Here is a 15569-nt window from a genome sequence, read left to right as displayed (position 1 = left end):
TGGTTCCTGCCCCTAGCCAGGAGTGGACCAAACCAAACCAAAGCAAACAACAGAATGCTTCCTGTGAAGGAAGGCTTTTGGGTGTCCTCCAAACCTACTGGCAAAAGGGGTGGGAATTGATTAAATGTGACTAGTGATTTGCCCCCGACCTCCCAACATGTGGGTAGGAACTTGGAGGGTTATGAAATGTAGATTCTCTGAACTTGGGAAGTGATGAACACATTGATAGAGGCATTTGTGCCAGTGTTGAAGTCAGACCTTATAATTTTCTAAACAAACAATTGGCTGGAAAAACACAGTTTTAACTGTGAGGTCTCAGAGCCTTTTACTCTCAACCTGCTTTTTGTTGTTTCACATTATAAGCTACTCAACAACAATAAAATCAAAACTTGAAGAATTTGAGAGGCTGGAGTTATAGCACAGTGGGTAGCGTGCTTGCCTTGTACCTAGAAAACCCCAGGTTGATTCCCAGCATCCCAGATGGTCCCCTGAGCACTGCCAGGAGTAATTCCTGAGTGCGGAGCCAGGAACAACCCTTAAACATTGCTGGATGTGCTCCACCCCCCATCCCCAAAGGCATATGACTTGTTCAAAGATGTCTATAGTCAAGAAGCACATAAAAAAATGCTAGCAACACTAATCACTAGTCATTAGAGAAATGCAAATCAAAACTTCAATCAGATAGCATCTGACATTCTTTTGGATGGTCTAGTTTTTTTTTTATACAAAAACTAGAAAATTACAAGGGTTAGCAAGGATGTGGAAACGTTGGGAATTTTGTGCACTGTTGGCCAGAATGTGAAATGGTACAACCACTGAGGAAATAAGTGGTTGGGAAGCTATCATTATCATGTAGCTATAGATTATAGATATCATATTAATAGAAGTATCATACGATCCAGCAATTCTACTTCTGGGTGTGCTCCCCAAAATAAGAGAATGTAGGAATTCAAACAGATGTACTTGTCTTTTTGTGGATGTGTTTCTCCAGCCATTCGGAGACTAGTGGAAGCTGTTCCTATTCTGTGACTGCTGCCACTATATTTGTTGGGGGGCTGACAGTGTGGGGTCGCGCTCTGGGCCTTATTCATGCAAGTCCTGTGCTCTGCCTTCTTGAGTTATCTCTTCAGATCTCCCTAAATTATTATTATTATTATTATTTGCTTTTTGGGTCACACCCAGCGACGCTCAGGGGTTATTCCTGGCTCTGCACTCAGGAATTACTCCTGATGGTTCTTGGGGGACCATATGGGATACTGGGGATCGAACCCGGGTCGACCATGTACAAGGCAAACACCCTACCTACTGTACTATCGCTCTGTCCCCCCAATTATTAATAATTATTGTTATCATATATATATGTATGAGCCCGGTGAGCTACTGAGAGTATCCCGCCTGCACAGGCAGAGCCTGGGAAGGTCCCCATGGCATATTTGATATGCCAAAAATAGTAATGATAACAGGTCTCATTCCCTTTTCCCTCCAATCGTTGGGAAAGGAGAGACTGCTAAAATCTCAGGGCTGGGATGAATAGAGACGTTACTGGTGCCCGCTCGAGTAAATCGACGAACAACGGGATGACAGTGATACAGTGATACAGTGATACAGTGATACAGTGATACAGTGATTGTTATCTTATTTGGGGGCTCACACCTGGTAGAGCTTGGAGGCTATTCCTACGTTCTGTGTTTAGGAGTGTCCCCTGGCATTGCTCCACGTGGTGCCAGGGGACCAGGGTTGGCCACGTGTACTATCTCTCCAGTCCCTCATACAGATATAAGAATAGGGCACGTAAGTGGAAACCACCAAGTACCCATTGATGGATGAATTGTCAAGTAAAATCTATCGCAACAATGGTATATTATTTAGTCTTTAAAAGGAAAGAAACTCTGTCAAATGTTGCCACACTCACGACTCTTGAGGATATTATGTGAAATTAAATAAGCCAGTCCAAAAATACAAATACTGTATTTATATGTTTATATGTGATGTGGATGAGAGAGATCAAACTGCGGTTTCCAAAGGGTAGGGAGTGGGGGCGCTGTGGTGCTTCAGCTTATTGGGTACAGAAATTTCAGTTTTGGGCCAGAAAGCTAGTCTGATCTAGATTAGTTCAGGTTCCTTAGTATCTCTCTGCCTGAATTCTCACAGCTTTATATTTTGGGGTGTGTGTGTGTGTGTGTGTGTGTGTGTGTGTGCGCGCGCGTGCGCGCGCACGTTTTGGGGTTTGGGGCCACATGTCTGTTCAGGAATGCTAGGAACTTCTTCCAGGCAGTGCTGAGGGGCCAGACAATTTAGGGTACAAACCTAGCCATCCTGCTTGCAAAGACTGAACTCAGTTCTCTGCGGCCCTCTATCTTGGAAGGGAATATTACTACTCCTTTTCTTATTAGGTCTGGAGTGATAGCACAGTGGTAGGGCGTTTGCCTTGCACGCAGCCAAGATGGCCGACCCAAGTTCTATTCCTCCGCCCCTCTCGGAGAGCCTGGCAAGCTACCAAGAGTATCTCGCCCACACGGCAGAGCCTGGCAAACTGCCCGTGATGTATTCGATATGCCAAACACAGTAACAACAAAGTGTCCAATGGAGACGTTACTGGGCCCGCTAGAGCAAATCGATGAACAACTGGAGGACAGTGACAGTGATCTTCCTTATAAGGATGCGGGCTGATCAAGGGACGCAATACACGAGAAGCCAGAACATGTTTGATGCATTGTGAATGCAGTATAAGTATGAGCTAGTAATATAATGTTCCTTTTTTCCAGGGAGCAGAGTGCCACACTCAGCAGTGCTCAGGGCTTACTCCTGGCTCTATGCTCAGGCATCATTCTTGGCAGGATCCATGGACCATATGGGAGGGTGGGGATTTAACTTTGGTCAGACGCATGAACCGCGTCCGTCCTACCGCTGTTCCAGCCCCATGATGATGTTGTTATTATTTTTTGTGTGTGTGCACCTTAATTTTTACTAGGTTGGGGAGGGATAACAAATGTGACTATTTCCAATGATTTCATAACGATTTATATGATATACCACTGAAGAGGGACTCCCAAGTGATGCTCAGGAGGCTGGGAGCCCTTCGTGGTGATTCTCTATCAACTATGGTGGGGGTTCAATGTGAGGACCAGAGAATGCAGAGTTGGTGATGGAGCAGGCATCAGTCACCTGCAAGGCACGTATGAGCCTTAAGTCCTGTGCTGTCTCTTTAGCGCCTATCCCACTGTTATTTTGGCCGTTTTCCAGTTGATAAACATTTTTGTTTGTTTGCTTGCTATTATAAAGAATGCTGGTGGGGCTGGAGCGATAGCACAGCGGGTAGGGCGTTTGCCTTGCATGCAGCCAACATGGCCGACCCAGGTTCGATTCCCATCATCCCATATGGTCCCCTGAGCACCGCCAGGAGTAATTCCTGAGTGCATGAGCCAGGAGTAACCCCTGAGCATCGCCGGGTGTGACCCAAAAAGCAAAACAAACAAAAAAAAAGAGTCAGCCCTGGGCACTAAAGCTGTTTCCCCAAAACTACAATTTAAAAATAAAATATTTAAAAATAAAAAATTAAAAAAAAGAAAAGAATGCTGGGCCTGAGCGATAGTACTGTGGGTAGGGCATTTGCCTTGAATGAAGCTGACCTGAGTTCAATCCCAGGAATCCCATATGGTCCCCCAAGCACTGCCTGAGTGCAGAGCGAGGAGTAACCCCTGAGCATTGCTGGTTGTGACTCAAAAAGCACACACACACACACACACACACACACACACACACGAATGGCACAGGGGCTTGGGATGTAGTTCAAATTGTAAGAGCACATGCAAAGCTAAGAGTTTGATCCTGGCATCCCATACGACCCTTGCCTTTACCGCTGGCACAACCAGAAATGGACCCCAACAATTAGTAACTATGTGCTGTGAAGGCATCTTCTTATCTCTATCTTTATAAATTTAGGTTATTTCCTAGCATTCATTAATTTTTTTTGGCTTTTTTGGGTCACATCTGGGGATGCTCAGGGGTTACTCCTGGCTCTGCACTCAGGAATCACTCCCGATGGTGCTCGGAGGACTGCAGCCCATCTGGGCTGCCGAAGAACAAACCCAGGTTGGCCGCATGCAGGGCAAATGCTCTACCCACTGAACTATCACTCCAGCCCTATTAGCATTCTTTCTAAGAAAAGGAAAGAGACTGTTTCAGATTGGGTACAAGTACCATGGTGGGGGATATGCCATTGAGTTCCCTAGAGGCTTAATTGCTCAGGGCCTATTTCTTAACTACTTTCCTTGGAAGCTGCCACTTTGCTCCTACAGAGGACAGTGTCCCATGAGCCATAGTTTCACTGGCAGACAGGATGACACCAGTTAAGACTTTCGAACAACCCACGGAGGTAAAGTGCAGTTTTATTTTGCATTTTCCTTATTTTGAGTGAACCATTTATAATTCTTTGGCTAACAGTCAGTTCTGATTCCTTTTTTGTGTGTGGGAAGGAGGATGGGGAGGCGACTAGGGCCACACCCGCCTAGTGGTCTTCTGGGTCTCAGGAGTGACCCCTAAAGGTGCTCAGGGGATCTTAGACCATGCCAGAAATTCAAAAATTCAAATTTGGTAATCTGCATGCAAGGTAAGCACCCTACCTCCTGAATTATCTCACAAGCCTTTTTTTTTTTTTTTTGTAGATAAAGGTATTAGCTTTGAGATTTCAAAACACTTATGTATAGCAGTCGGCATGAAATGTAAGCTCTGGGAAGGCCGTGGCTGCTTTTGTTCCGCTGCTACTGGAGAAGTACTTGACCCATGGCAGATGCTCAATGAGTATTGGTTGAATGAACAATTGGTTGATTCAACAATTGTTCAATCATTCTCAGTTGTTGCTACTGAGAATTCGAGAGTCTCAACATCTTCTGACAAATCATTTTGGGTTCTCCCAGATAGCTGCTTAAGTGGTTTTCATTTAGTTTTTCAATTTTGGCAAAAATACATAGAGCATAACATTTAGCATCTTACTCATGTTTAGTGTACGGCTTACTTAGTAGTGTTAAGTACAGATCAACTGCTGTGCTGCCATCATCAGTTTCAGGACTCTTTCTATGTTGAAAAATTGAAGTTCAGTGCCCATTAAACAACTCCCTGTAAGACACATAGCGAGATGATAAGAGTGGTCCAGAGGCAACATAATGGGAAAACTGAGTTGTGTGTTTTAGGGAGGGACAAGTCTTGAGATATTTGGAAGAGGGAGGCCAAGGCATATGACATTTTTTTCCCCATATTGGACCAGAGTGTTAGTATAGTGGATAGCACACAGCTAATCTGAATTCTATCCCTGGCATCTCATATAATCCCCCAGGCCCCCCCAAGAGTGATTTCTGAGCACGAAGCCAGGAGTAAGTCCTGAGCATCGCTGGGTGTGGCTCCCAAACCAACCAAACAACAAATTGATTTTATATTATTTACTCCAATAAAATTTAAAGCAATGGCAAGTGAAATTATCAGAAAGCAAATCAATTAAAGTCAACATGTGATGATTGATAAGTGATTTTAACCAATATAAATAGGATATTAATTTATTATTGAAAATGCATAAAATCCCTTAGCAAGCTAAGATTGAACATACTTTTCTTATTCTAGTACAGGGCACTCATATGCCCCATTAGTGAGTGCCACACTCAATGCTACATGACGGGAAGTTTCTCCTGTCCTTTAGAGAAACTCTTTCTTTTATTTATTTATTGCTTTTTGGGTCACACCCGGCGTTGCACAGGGGTTCCTCCTGGCTCTGCACTCAGGAATTACTCCTGGCGGTGCTCAGGAGATCATATGGGATGCTGGAATTTGAACCCGGGTTGACCGCATGCAAGGCAAATGCCTTACCCGCTGTGCTATCGCTCCAGCCCCTAGAGAAGCTCTTTTAACACTTTTTGCAAAACTGGTTTCAAGGCTGTGATTTCCCTAAGCTGTTGCTGGTCCATGAAGCTCTTTATCAATCTTTTAACTATAAGTGAGAATCTAGCTGGATATAGAATTCCTGGTGAGATGCTCATTTTGTTGAGATTTTGTGCTATGTCTCTCCAGACTCTTCTGGCTTGTAGAGTTTCATTGATAGAGCTGCTGTACTCATGAGCCTTCCTTTGCATGTAAGTGCCTTTTTCATTTTTTGATTTTATTTCTTTCAATATTTTCTCTCTGTGCTATCATTTCTTTGAACTTGTTGAACATCATCATAGTGCCACTAAAGACATTGCCTGAGGATTTACTGCTGTTGTTCATGTCTTCCGTGATATTGTTTTTGTTCCTTGAGCTTGGCGGTTTTCTAAGTGTTTCCCCCATTGGGTTTCTGGTGTTCTTGCTGTGATGGGGGTGAGTCGTTGTAGTTATGCCCCTTGGAAGATGCTGAGGGATTAGGCTGCTCTCTGTCTTCACCAAATGACAGGAAGAAGAACTATGAGTAGTGTGTAATTTGTAGAGTAGGTCTGTCACATGGTGGCATGGTGGAGTAGCAAGCCGATGATCAGGAGCTGTGGGGTGAACCCATTTATATGGCACAAGTCACACCAAGTGAGCCTCAGGGGTTACTCCTGGCTCTGCACTCAGGAATCATTCCTGGCAGTGATCAGGGAACCATACAGGATGCTGGGGATCGAACCTGGCTTGGTCACATGCAAAACAAGTGTCCTACTGTAGGATAACATTGGTTTGTCCTTTCTCCCTTGCCACAGGGAGCTCAGGTTTATCGGGTTACACCCATCACAGTGCTCCCGAGTCACTCCCATTCCTCTGTTTATCTGTAAACTCTTCTCTGTGCTCTCCTCCCCAGCCAGTTAATCACCTTTTCTCCCTAATCAAATTATGTTAGCTTGTAAGATCAGATCCTTCTAAGGACACTGAACTTGTATTTTAAGTTAAGTCCTCTGCATAGTTTACCTTAAAGCAATGTCCTTTCTGTATGAACACAGGAAGACAGTTAATATTATGCTTTGTAACTTGGGAGTTGATATAAAATCCAGATCCCGGACGAGAGCAGTGCAGTCTCTGCCCCCGCGCCTCGGTGTTCCTTCCCGGAGTCCCTTGGAGGGGAGCGGGTTGAGCTTTCCTCCCCGCCCCGGCCAGGGCTACGGCAGCCGGAGACCTCCAGGACCAGCCACCACCATGCTGAGACCACTCTCCGCACACCTGAAGGTACTGGCAGAGGGACAAAGCCACGCGGGTTCCGGGGCCGAGACCTCCAAGCCTACTCGAATTGGAGTCGAGCATCTTCCACCCAGATCCTCCAAATTCCAGTAGGCGGGGGTCACACCCACCACCTGGCCCCCTGGCGCCGTGTAATCCCATCAGCGGCCAAGACTCAGAGACTATAAAATCCAGATCCCGGACGAGAGCAGTGCAGTCTCTGCCCCCGCGCCTCGGTGTTCCTTCCCGGAGTCCCTTGGAGGGGAGCGGGTTGAGCTTTCCTCCCCGCCCCGGCCAGGGCTACGGCAGCCGGAGACCTCCAGGACCAGCCACCACCATGCTGAGACCACTCTCCGCACACCTGAAGGTACTGGCAGAGGGACAAAGCCACGCGGGTTCCGGGGCCGAGACCTCCAAGCCTACTCGAATTGGAGTCGAGCATCTTCCACCCAGATCCTCCAAATTCCAGTAGGCGGGGGTCACACCCACCACCTGGCCCCCTGGCGCCGTATAATCCCATCAGCGGCCAAGACTCAGAGACTATAAAAACCAGCTCCCGGAACCAGACATCTTATTATCTCATTCCTACTTTGGACAAACTTGCAGGCTGTCGAATGTAGCCTGCCCACAGGGCAGAGTCTGGCAAACTCCTCGTGGTCTACCAAATATGCCAAATACCAGTAACAATGATGGGTCTCATTCTCCTAAAGAGCCCTGAATATAATCTCAGGGCTAGGATGAAAGAGACGTTACTGGGGCCTGCTCGAGGCAATCGACGATTAACAGGATGATGAAATGAAATGATGAAATGAAAATAATATTTACTCCTGGGCATTCTGCTTTCTTGACTCAGTTGCCCTTAGTTCCTAGCACCCCCAAAAGCAGGGTCTTGACGAGGGACTGAATGGACCCAGGGCAAGCTGTGAGCTACCCTTGCATCAAAATGGGCCAGGCCAAAGCACCACGATACTCAACTATAAGTTGAGGGCATGATCATGGACAAATGCTGTCAAAAGTAAGTAACGACAAGACTAGGACCCTGCTGGGGCTAGGAAGACTAACCTGGCCTGAGGACTGCAGAATATATAGTGAGATGTCCTCAGGAAGAACCAAACCTTAAGTTTATATCTCTGGAGTGATAGCACAGCGGTAGGGCGTTTGCCTTGTGCGCAGCCAGCCCAGCCAAGCTGGGTTCGATTCCTCCGCCCCTCTCAGAGAGCCTGGCAAGCTACTGAGAGTATTCAATATGCCAAACACAGTAACAAGAAGTCTCACAATGGAGACGTTACTGGGCCCGCTCGAGCAAATCGATGAACAACGGGAGGACAGTGGACAGTGGATAGTGGACTGTACTCATACAGAATGACATTGCTAGAAATATTGGAAGTAGATTTACTACAACTATTTAAGTAGATTAATAGCTGAGGAAAGAACACACCCTTTTTGGGAATTCCACCCTTGAGCAGATCTCCTAGTAATCTAGAATAATCTCTTTAGATGAGATTTTATCCTTGAGTTAATCTCCTTGAGGAGTAGTCTTACTTCTGCTGATTTGTTGATGTTCAACCCACCTTTGTGTCACCGCCTTACATGATTGCTATATAAACTAAGACTGTAAGCTCAAGCTCGGAGGGGGCTTGGGCTCAAGAGAGCAGAGCGAGAAGGCTCAGGCTGAGGTGTGGGCTCGGACTTGGGAGCTTGGGCTTCAGAGGGCAGAGTCAGAGGTGAGAGTGAAGATTGGAATAAACTAAGATCGATAACGACCAGCCTGGCCCTGTTTGTTCCTTTGCCTGCCCATCGCCATCGACCTCCCCGGGTTGGGAGAAACGGCTCGGAACTACCAAACACAGGCGGCGGGAGGGATAGAGCGCCGCCGGACCTTCTGAAAACACACATTCTACCTGCTGTACTATCTCTCTGACCCCTGCACCTTATTTTCTATATTTATCTCTCAATGAACATTTGAGTTGTTTCCATGTGTGGAGGCCTCCCTAGCAGTGTTGGGGGGGTCAGCAGGGCTGCATCTGGCAGGCAAGGGAAGCCCTGTGGTGCTGGGGATGGAGCCCAGTGTGCTGAGCAGGCTGGATTCTGGCCCTCAGAGCCAGCTCCCAGCCCTCCTTGCATATCTGTGCTGCAGTGAATACAGTACTATGAAAATGAGGACAGAAACCTGCTGGAGTCCTGCTTTCATTTATCTGGGGGTACAGATCCAGAAGCAGAATTGGTGAATCTATTTTTTTTGTCTTTTTTTTTTGTGGGGGGGTGCACACTCATCAGTGCTCAGCGCCACCCTCCTGGCAGGGCTCGGGGACTCTATAGGATGCCCAGGATTGAACATGAGTGAGCCACGTGCAAGGGTTTGCCCTCCCCACTGTATTATCTTTCTGGCTGCCTGGTTGCTGGATCTTATGATAATCCTGGGTCTAATACTTAGGGCCCAGCATGCTCTCCTCAGAGATTGTACCATTTCACATTCCCAGTCCGGTGTGTAAAGGTTCTGACCTCTCTGTTTTTCAACATTCTCATTAGCTCGGGCTGGAGCAACAGCACAGCGGGTAGGGCATTTGGCTTGTATGCAGCCGTCCCTGCCGCCCTGAGTTCAATTCCTCCACCCCTCTCAGAGCGCCCAGCAAGCTACCGAGAGTATCTCGCCCGCACGGTAAAGCCTGGCAAGCTCTCCGTGACATATTCGATATGCCAAACACAGTAACAACAAGTCTCACGATGGAGGCGTTACTGGGCCTGCTCGAGCAAATCAGTGAACAATGGGAGGGCAGTGCTCCAGTGCTCCAGTGCTCACTAGCTCATGTTATTCACAGAGTTCAAAAACTAGTTTTATGGGCTGTATGGATAGCTCAGTGACTGGCTGGGACACATGTGCTCCAGCCCTCTGTGCCATCTCCCTGACCCTCTTGATTTTCTTTTTTTGTTCTTGGGCCATACCCAGTGGTGCTCAGGGTTTACTTCTGGCTCTGTGCTTGGGGATCTGGTGTTGCTCAGGAGACCCTGTGCAGTGCATGGGATCAAACCCAGGTGGTCTACGAGGCAAGTGCCTGACCTGTCTCTCCCGCCCTCTCTGCACCCTACCCTCTTGTAACTTGTTTGCTTTTTGGTGACACTCAGAGGGGCTCAGGGACTGCTCCTGGCTCAGGACCCGAGGGTTATTCCTAGAGGTTCTGGGAGGTGGGGGGCCGTGGTCTGTTGTGTGTCAGGGATTGGATCCGGGTCTCTTATATGCAAAACATGTGCTCCAACTCTCTGGGCTATTCCCCGGCTCTTAGCCATCTTAGAATGTTAACACTTTCCTTCTTTCTCTGTGCAGCCTGTAAAGATGTAAAATTCATGGTACACCAGGTCCTTGGTAGCTCTTAATACACGTAAGAGCTGGCTTTTCCTGGGCATTGCCAAGCTAGTCAGGATCTGTGGGGTGTATGCTTTAAATGAACGGACTTGGATGGGCCGGTTCTTCTCATCCCCCCATCCCCCATGGGACCCTGGAGGTCACACCCACAAACTGCCTTGGGCTGCTACTTAAACACCCTGATCCAGAGACATACAGAAGAATCTCTGAGGGGCTGGAGCAATAGCACAGCGGGGAGGGTGTTTGCCTTGCACATGGCCAGCTGAACTGGTTTGATTCCCAGCATCCCATATGGTCCCCTGAGCACCGCCAGGAGTGATTTCTGAGTGCATGAGCCAGGAGTAAACCCTGTGCATCGCTGGGTGTGACCCCCCCCCCAAAAAAAAGGAATCTCCGAACCAGATAACCAAATAGCTCACTGCAGAGATCACTCCAGATTCTAATTATCAAAAATGTTAGAATTCCATCTTTTCTTTTCTGCTTTTTGGGTCACACCCGGCAACGCTCAGGGGTTACTCCTGGCTCTGCACTCAGGAATTACTCCTGGTGGTGCTCGGGGGACCATATGGGATGCTGGGAATCGAACCCGGGTCGACCGCGTGCAGGGCAAATGCCCTCCCCGCTCTGCTATTGCTTCAGCACGCCCCCCCCAGTCCCCGCGCGACATCTTATGCTGTTCATAACAAGCAATACAAAAGGGAATATGGGGAAGGTTGTCTGCCATAGAGACAGGGGGAGGGTGGGAGATGGGGGGAGGATATTGGGGTTCTTGGTGGTGGACGATGCGCACTGGTGGAGGGTTCGGTGATGGATCATTGTATGACTGAAACTCAAACAGGAAAGCTTTGTAACTGCATCTCATGGTGATTAAAAAATAAGAATAAAAAATAATAAAATAAAATCAACATTCTGAATCAAAAAAAGTAATGTGGATTTCATGCCCAATTCAATCAGCTTAATTAATGGCTGAAGAAATAGCAGTACTCCTTCATTAAAAAAATAAATAAATGAATGGACTTGAGCACTTTGAGGGTAAATTTCAGGGCCTTTGTGCCTCTCATTTAGCTCCCTTCTAACTCCTACTTACTACGTGTGTGGCTCTCTCTTTTCTAGTTGCTTTTGGGTCTGGAGTCATTGTTCAAAAGTTGCATTTTTCTAAATCTAAATGTGGGATTTGGGCCCAGGGAACAGCTCAAAGTACATCTTTGCATGAGGGAGGCCGGGTTCACTGCCCAGTACTGCATGGTCTCCCGAGCACTGCAGAGTGTGACCCCTAACACGGAGCTGGGATAGCTCCTGCTGGTCATCGCCTCCCTTTCAAACCAGCCAACCAGAAACATTCAAGGGGAGAGCTGAGCTTCTTACTGTTCCTGTCCTAACTTGTTAGGAAAATGACAAGAAATAGTTCTGAGTTCCCTCTTGTTTTCTATAATTTCTTTCCCTACTTCTTGGAGTCTTCACTGTCACCTCCAGAGAAGATTATTGTAGCACAATTCCAGCAATTTTGTTTTCCAGACAGAGTTGGTGGGAAATTTTATTTTATTTAGCTTTTGGGCCACATTCCTTCTGTGCTCAGGAATTACTCCAGGTCTGTGCTCAGGAATCACTACTGGCTGTGCTTGAGAGGCCGTTTGTGATGCCAAGTATAGTACCTGGGTTGACTTTGTGCAAGGCAAGTGCCCTACCAGCTGTGTTGTACTCTCTAGCCCTACAGTGGGTGGTGGGGAAGTGTGTGTGTGTTGTGTTGTGTGTGTGTATGTTTGTATACATTTTTGCCACACTGGAAGTGCTCAGAGCTTACTCCTGGCTCTGTGCTTAGTGGTCACTCATGGTGGGGCTCAGGTGACCATATGGGGTGCCAGGGACAGAGTTGACTGTATGCAAGCACTGTCCGCATGTACTCCAGCCCAAAGGGAAAAGTATTTTATTTATTTATTTATTTATTGCTTTTTGGGTCACACTCGGCAATGCACATATGCACAGGGGTCACTCCTGGCTCTGCACTCAGGAATTACTCCTGGCGGTGCTCAGGGGACCATATGGGATGCTGGGAATAGAACCCGGGTCAGCCGCGTGCATGGCAAACGCTCTACCCCCCCCCCCCCCCGCCACCCCCCATCGCTCCAGCCCTCAGGGAAAAGTATTTTCAGAACTTTTTTCCATAGCTGGAGGCTGGAGGAATTAGACAACATCGCCCCCTAGAGGTCACCGCTGTGCTCTGCATCAACTTGCACAGGGTATCTTCCTTCCTTCCTTCCTTCCTTCCTTCCTTCCTTCCTTCCTTCCTTCCTTCCTTTCTCTCTTTCTTTTTCGCTTTTTGGGTCACACCTGGCGATGCACAGAGGTTACTCCTGGCTCATGCACTCAGGAGGTGCTCGGGGGACCATATGGGATGCTGGGAATAGAACCCAGGTCGGCAGCGTGCAAGGCAAAGGCCCTACCCGCTGTGCTATCGCTCCAGCCCCTTTTAATAACGAATATTCCAGAAATATAAAGTAGGAGTCCAACCCTATCCAGGGTGTGCATGCTACTCAAGAGTCCTGTGAGAATTAAACATACCTGATAAGTTTGAGAACCAGCTGTGTAATGACCAGACAGCTTGAAGAGAGTTTGGTATTCCTGAGTGGGGCTTGGCGAGAGAGCTGATAGGGTTTTTGGCTCAGCATTGCCAAGAGAATGGCTGAGAGGAGCAGCAATTCACAGTAGTGTCTTTTTTTTTGGGGGGGGTCACACCCAGTGATGCTCAGGGGTTATTCCTGGCTCTGCACTCAGGAATTACTCCTGGCGGTGCTTGGGGGGACCATATGGGATGATGCTGGGGATCGAACCCAGGTCGTTCACGTGCAAACGCCCTATCTGCTATGCTATTGCTCCGGCCCCCACAGTAGTGTCTTGAATACAGGTGGAACAGAGATTCTAGGAGCTGTGGCAACTTAGAAATGTCTTCCTAGAGAAAGACCTTTCAAAAACCAGCACCATATAAATATATCTTCAGGTAAGCCAAAATGGAGGCATTTGATCATCAATTACCTTTACTAGGGATCAGAGAGATAGTACAGAGGGTAAGGAGCTTGCCTTGTGTGTGTCAGGTTTAGATCCGATCATCTCCAGTTCAGCATATGAGCACTGCCAGGATTAAGCCCTGGGTGCAACCGGATGTGGCCCCCAAACACCCCTTTTTAAGTACATTTCTCTCAGTACTTGGTAGATCCAGTAGATAAATAAGGGTACAGAAGACTGTGTGTCACAAGTAGCCCATTTGGTTGACTAGAGTTCTATCAGTCACTCCATTTCTATTGATTTTTTTTCTTTTTGGGTCACACCCGGTGATGCATAGGGGTTAGTCCTAGCTCTACATTCAGGAATTACTCCTGGTGGTGCTCAGGGACCATATGGGATGTTGGGAATCGAACCAGGCTTGGCCGCGTGCAAGGCAAAGGCCCTACCTGTTGTGCTATCACTCCGGCCCCTTCTATTGATCTTTGCTTTGTAGAATTCTTGTACTGTTATTTTTTGTTTTTTTTGGGCCACATCCGGCAATGCTCAGGGATTACTCTGCAGTCAGAAATTGCTGTTGGTGGGGCTGGAGCAATAGCACAGTGGGTAGGGCATTTGCCTTGCTCGTGTCTGACCTGGGTTCGATTTCCAGCATCCCATATGGTCCCCTGAGCACTGCCAGGAGTAGTTCCAGAGTGCATGAGCCAGGAGTAACCCCTGTGCATCATTGGGTGTGACCCAAAAGTTAAAAAAAAAAAAGAAATTGCTCTTGGCAGTGCAAAGGGAACCACAGGTAATGCCGAGGATATAACTGTAAAGGTAAGCACCTATCCTTTGGGTCCTGGGCTGGAGATATAGTACCTGCTGTACTATCTCTGCAGTCTCATATGCTCTATAGAATTGGATCAGACCCGTTGTTTTTAATGCCTGTGAAATATTGGTGAACGTTAAATGGATGTAAAGCAATTCCCACGTGGTTTCAAGAAATTGATGTCCTATAGACCCCTCTCATTAAAAGCCTGGTCTTTTAATGAGAGATAGTACAATGGGTAGGGGGTAGGGTGCTTGCCTTGTATGTGGCTGACCCGGGTTCGATCAGGAATCCCCAAGCACACTCAGGGTGATCCTGGAGTGCAGAGCCAGGAGTAAGCCCTGAGCATTGTTGGGTATGGTCCAAGAAACAAACAAAATAGCATGGTCCAGTCCTGGGAAGATAACTCAATGGGCTAAGTACACGTTATGTATACTGGAGGCTTGGGTGAAATCCTTGGCATCACTGCGGTCCTTCAAGCACCACTGGTAGAAACCTCCAAGCACCCAGTCAGGAGTAGGCTATGAGCATTGCCCGGTGTGGCCCCAAACAATCAAACTGACAGACAAACCCGAAAGAATTTTCCACAGAGAATCAACATCACTTAAAGCGTGTAATAAATGTAGCAGCTCGTACGTTTTTGTTTTGTTTTGTGTTTCTTCACATAATTGTCCCCAAACTGGTTATAAACCTTTCCTTGTGGTAATTGTGGCAGAGTTCAACTTGTCACACTATTTATTTTTTCTTTTTGGGTCACACCTGGTGATACACAGGGATTACTCCTGGCTCTGCACTCAGGAGTTACTCCTGGCAGTGCTCGGGGGACCCTATGGGATGCTGGGAATTGAACCCAGGTCGGCCGCGTGCAAGTCAAACGCTCCACCCACTGTGCTATCTCTCCAGCCCCTGTCACACTATTTAAAAGGTAAATGGAACAGGGCCACAGAGCTAGAATGGGGATTAAGGCACTTGTCTTGCAGAGGGCAGATCCTGGTTCTATACCCAGCCTGCTGGCTATTCCCCCTAAGCGTAGCTGGATATGGTCCAAAAACAAACCAAGCAACCAATAAATAAAAAACCTCCAAGCAAAGCAAAGGCAAATGAGGAATAAAGCAAAACAAGTATGTGAAAAATTGTATCACTTGTATCACTTGTCATCCCATTGACATCGATTTGCTCGAGCGGGCTCCAGTAACGTCTCCATTCGTCCCTGTCGCATGCTCGTGTAGCCCAATGGCATCTGCTCAC

Source organism: Sorex fumeus, unplaced genomic scaffold (genome assembly GCF_029834395.1).
Source record: "Sorex fumeus unplaced genomic scaffold, SorFum_2.1 ptg000044l, whole genome shotgun sequence".
NCBI lineage: Eukaryota > Metazoa > Chordata > Mammalia > Eulipotyphla > Soricidae > Sorex > Sorex fumeus.
Note: the sequence above shows the minus strand (reverse complement) of the source record.